Raw genomic sequence first — 6,000 nt, 5'->3', positions numbered from 1 at the left:
AAGACGAACTGGCAACAGAAAAACAGAGAACACAGGTATAAATACACAAGGAATGGGGAAGATAGGCAACACCTGGAAGGGGGTGGAGACAAGCACAAAAGACAGGTGAAACCGATCAGGGTGTGACATCATCATATACTTTTAATGTGGGGCTATGACAGTCAATTGCAATTGGTTTTGCATATCTTTTTGTTCTGCGCAAAGCTCTTTTGCCGCCAGTTGCTCTCAGTGTATCCATTATTGCTCAGTGGGTGTATCATACAATGTGCCCATATGGCAGAGGGAGGGAGACACCTTCATAACTAGAGTGAAGAGGCCTGCCCACATTCCCATGATAGATGGAGCCCCATCTGTGCAAAAGCCCACCATTCGATCCCAAGGAATTTGTTTTTCGTCAATATAGCCACACAGCACACTGAACATCGCCTGTGCTGTTTCATGCTTGGGTATCGTGAGACAACGATATGTCCTTGTGAATAGCACCCCCCAACATGTAGCAAACAAAAGTCATTGCATGGGCATCTCGGCCCTCACAGCTAACGTCCATTTGGAGAGCATAAGGTGGGGAGTTTTTGAGTTGTCCAGTAAGTTGCTTCTTGATTGCTATAGCATAATTTCTTCACAGTTTAATCTGACAAAGGTATTGATGTGAGTTTCTGTGCCTCTGCCTCCCCACACATTATTTTATCAAAGTCTCTGCAATAGTGTGTGATTTCATCGCGTAGAGGGCTTAGCCATTCACCATGGGAATGATTCAAGTGCAATGGTCAAGTGCAGCCTTTTCCTCAAGATCTAAGGACACTCTCTGGTTGAATTTTTACTTTTAGATTTGAATAATTTTCCTTTAGATTTTTAAGGTTAACCACATTTACAATGATTTTGAAAGACAAAGATGATATTATAATGTATATATAAACACAGTATATTTTCTTTTTACCAAGACTTTGAAAATTCTTTCTTGACCTCATTTTCACATCAAACGACCACACAGGGGGTCGCGACCCCTAGTTTGGGAACCGCTGCACTACGAAGTACAGCACAGCTAGCTATGACAAGGCAGAGGATTGAAAAGGCAGATGCTCGTTGGGCAAGTCAGCAGAAGGTAGGCGGCAGGTAGCCTAGCAGTTAGAGCATTGGGCCAGTAACCGAAAGATCTCTGTGTCCAATACCACGCCGATAAGGTGAAAAATCTGTTGACGTGCCCTTGGGAAAGGTACTTAACCCTAATTTGCTCCAGGGGTGATGTACTACAATGGCTGACCCTCTAAAACAACATATTTCACTGCACATATGTGACAATAAAACTATTATAATGAATTTTCGGGTTATGACCACTTGCCTGAAAATGTAAATTAGCTATTTACATACAGAAATTCCATATACAGTAGGCTATTGCCTGCCTTTCACCTACACATAAAGGAGGAATCAGAAAGATCAGTTCTGGAATTATTAGTATTGTGGTTGTTGTCAGTAAAACAAATTGCAGAACAGACTCAAATCAAAATCAAATTTTATTGGTCACATACACATGGTTAGCAGATGTTAATGCGAGTGTAGCAAAATGCTTGTGATTCTAGTTCCGACCGTGCAGTAATATCTAACAAGTAATCTAACAATTTCACAACAACTACCTGTTACACACAAGTGTAAAGGAATGAATAAGAATATGTACGTATAAATATATGGATGAGTGATGGCCAAACGGCATAAGCACCACCTGTGTGGGTGGACCATTTAACTTTGTCCGTAATGTGTACGCCGAGAACTTAACACTTTCCACCTTCTCCACTACTGTCCCGTCGATGTGTTCACGATCATCTCCTTTGTTTTGTTGACATTGAGTGTGAGGTTGTTTCCTGACACCACACTCCAAGGGCCCTCACCTCCTCCCTGTAGGCCGTCTCGTCGTTGTTGGTAATCAAGCCTACCACTGTAGTGTCGTCTGCAAACTTGATGATTGAGTTGGAGGCGTGCATGGCCATGCAGTCATGGGTGAACAGGGAGTACAGGAGAGGGCTGAGAATGCACCCTTGTGGGGCCTCAGTGTTGAGGATCAGAGGGGTGGAGATGTTGTTTCCTACCCTCACCACCTGGGGGCGGACCGTCAGAAAGTCCAGGACCCAGTTGCACAGGGCGGGGTCGAGACCCAGGGTCTCAAGCTTAATGATGCGTTTGGAGGGCACTATGGTGTTAAATGCTGAGCTATAGTCGATGAACAGCATTCTTATCAACTTGCCCGACTGCAATAAATGACATAATTGTTCTGACATTTGCTTAAAAATTGGGAGGAACGAGGAAGGTCAGCTTTAGACTACTGGAATTCTTTGCAGTTTGGTGGTCCTTTTCACTTTTAAAAAATAAGGATGAAAATGTTTGCACTCTGGACAAGAGAGTCTACTAATGACTAAAATGTAATGCATTCCTTCTGCAACGGAATTGAATGATCAAAGATGAATACAGAGTTTAATGGTAAAAAATCTAAACAATTCCACTCTTCCAAACTGTCATAGATGTAACCATTCCCAGTTGGTCCTTTACCCAGCTTGAAACAATGTATGGGTCAGCCAAAAAGCAGGAATCCACTATTCTTTGATATTTTGATAGGTGAGGCTTATTTGATCGAATAGAAGTTTCATAATGCTTACGTGGTTACACTACGTTTGACCAGGGCCAATGGTCAAAAGCAGCGCACTCACTATATAGGGAATAAGGTACCATTGGCGACACATCCGGAACATAATCAGAACTGATTATGTGAAATAAATAAACTGAACAAGTGGTCCCCAGATAGACAGTGCATCCCAAATGACACCATATTCCCTATATAGATCTGGGCAAAAGTAGTGCACTACATAGGGAATATGGTGCCATTTGGGATGTATACCATATTTTTTGGAGAAAGCTGCTGCCTGCTGCAACAGAGGTGGTTCAGGGGTGTAGGAGATCAGGAGATTCCACTTTGGGGATGTTTGACATCACTTTGAGAAATTGAAAGGTTTTTAGTCTGTTCTCTGCTTTGTGATAGAATTATAGAAAATCCAGTTAAACCATGGCAATAATATTTCCAACACATAAACCAGAACCAGTACATGGTGGATGCTATAGTCCTCCACTGTTGTTGGATGGGATGAGTTTACCCTTTCTGTAAAGTCTTCATTCATGTTAATTCTTTCGATTTATCAAACACTGCCACCTGGTGGTTAGGATCAGTCTTTCAATGAGGAATGGTTTTAAGATTGAGGGCCACGGCTATCAGCGTTTCAGATGAAACATAAACCTGCTATGAAATGATGACATTCTTATGTAGATTTTAACTTATACGCACGCCCATACGCAGGCACACGCAAACATACAAACGCTCTAGAATGAAAGCGCACCCAAACACAGTTCAGCCCAGCTTGTACCAAAACACACACACTCTCTCTCTCTCTCTCTCTCTCTCTCTCACTCACTCACTCACTCACTCACTCACTCACTCACTCACTCACTCACTCACTCACTCACTCACTCACTCACTCACTCACTCACTCACTCACTCACTCACTCACTCACTCACTCACTCACTCACTGTCTCTGAGAATGCCGTCCTGTCCATCTCCCAACAGAACAGCCTCTTAATTATGGAGGTCTCTGCTGCTGCCAATTAGTGTAGCAGTCCCACTGGTCTTAATTATACAAACTACACTGATAATGACTACAACACAAACACACACTGTCATTAGACTGGCTGCACACAAACACTGTGCATGTAATTCAAAACAACATGATGTTATACACAATTGCTGGAAAATAGAGCAGATTCTTAGTATTGAATTCACAATATGTTCTGAAGATTAAAAAGGATAATTCATCTAGGTGTGGTAGACAGTCACCTGGCTATTCATATGAGCTATTCATAAAATAAAAGATGGTATTGAGATGTTCTAGACATTCATCTAAAGCGGTTTTTCATGAAGGTGTGGAGTACTTAGATAAGTAGCTGTGTGAAAAGTAATACTTTTTTTGGGGGACCACTAGATGGCAGATGGAGCTCTAGTCTGAAAATGGGTAGGTTTAGATAGTCTGGTTGATACCGAACTCAAAATCCTGCTGACTTCATAATCTGGAAAAGCTGTTTTGATGTTGTCGGGCACGATGCGTTGATAATGAATGAGGGCTGTAGTTTACTGGTTGGTTCTCCTATGTGTCTTTCTCACTCAAACCCCCACAGGCACAGCCACACACACAGTTCCCTGTGTTGTTTTTGTGTTATTGTGAACAAGCCAACTCTTTCTACTGACACACTGGACTAATCATTCTTGAAGTACGTTGACGACACTATCATCCATGGAACTATTGGAATTTACGGCTCAATTATTCTCATACTTTGAAATCAGGTTGTGAGAAAATGTCTTCTGTTGGATTATTTTGTTGACGAGAGGCAAACCTTCTTATTCTGCCAGCCCTTTTAAACACACACCACCAAACTCGGTTTGGTTAAAAATCAATCAGTGCTTTAACCTCTTTGACTGGGGTCATACAATTTCCTCTATAACCCCACCCTCTCTGCCTGGGTCTACAGTAATTACCAGGCCATTTACTGAGAGACGTTCATGCCACACTGTCACGCTAATCATTTCTGAGCTAAGGGAGTGGTGAAAAAGCAATTCAGTGACAAAAGCGAGCCCCCAGGTGTGCGGTTGATGGAGATAACAGGAATTTTCTGTGTGCGCGTGCGTTACACTGACTCCTTTCCTTGATTATACATGTACATGGGGCTGGACATCACACACACATTCACTCTCAGAAGGATGGATATAGGATACAAAAAGATGAGGGCCAATTCAGGATTATCCAGGGCCACACTCCAGTGTTAATACCACATTCAATCACATTGATTCAAGATGCAATTTGAAGGTTGTTACAATTTGTTCCCGAGGCAACCAGAAAGGAAGGAATACACTGTAGCAAGGAAAAACATCAACTGAGTCTGAAATAAATGTAATGTTTGTTTTCCCTGTAATTCTGCCATTCATTCATGATGCCCATTTAATCTCTGCTTCCTTCGACATGCTCCCCATTAAATTCCCTTAAAGCAATACAGTGGCTTGTAAGAAAGTACACTTTTTTAAATGTATTTATTTTTTTTACAGTGAAACTCATTCTCACATTTCACTCTTTCTGTTCCCTTTTTTCCACAGTGAAAAAGAAACATTCACTCCAAATGACATCTTTTGTTTTATTTTTTTATCAGACTTTGTTTTGATGCAAGAACATGATATCAGTTTAAATGTTACTCTGCTATAATACGATACAGATCCTTATTTTTTTAAAGCGGAACACATTACACTACGGGGGAGGAAGATGATGTTATTCTCCATTTCACTTTTCCTCGTTATTATTTCACATATAATCCCAAAGGCTGGCAACAACAAAAAAAGCTCCGGCACACAAAAGGACCAAACCACTTTGATCCAGAAGACTGATTAAATATAACTACACTTGTTTCTAAACAAGCTTTGATGTGAAGACTATGATAACAGCACCACTGCAATATGGGACACACGACTCCAGACTCACGAACCAAGCAATCTACATATTCTGGACAAGAAGCTTTTGGATTGGTTCACCGTTTTTAATTTCCTCCATTGAGAAATATGAGATGTAACCAATAAAGTGAATAGTTCATTTATTTCAGATAAACACTCAATCTCAGGATGGATCAATGATAATCAACCTAAAATCAAAACAAGGATTGGGGATCCACACTAACTTGCCCAGTTACTTATGGCCATTAGGAACTATGTAAAACGAGACTATAACATCTATGGTATTGTGTGCTCTGTCTTTGAATGTGACTCAATCTACGAACAGGCACCCTGTTATTCATGTTATCCTGTTACCTATCCTCGAGAAACTGTGACTCTTCATATGAGGGATGCACGTCAGAACAACCCCTTGTGACCCAAGTATCAATCCATTATTTGTTCAATTGTTGCCATGAGGTTATGTCGTTAGGGT

This window comes from Oncorhynchus clarkii, chromosome 15 (assembly GCF_045791955.1).
Source record: "Oncorhynchus clarkii lewisi isolate Uvic-CL-2024 chromosome 15, UVic_Ocla_1.0, whole genome shotgun sequence".
Taxonomy (NCBI): Eukaryota; Metazoa; Chordata; class Actinopteri; order Salmoniformes; family Salmonidae; genus Oncorhynchus; species Oncorhynchus clarkii.
Note: the sequence above shows the minus strand (reverse complement) of the source record.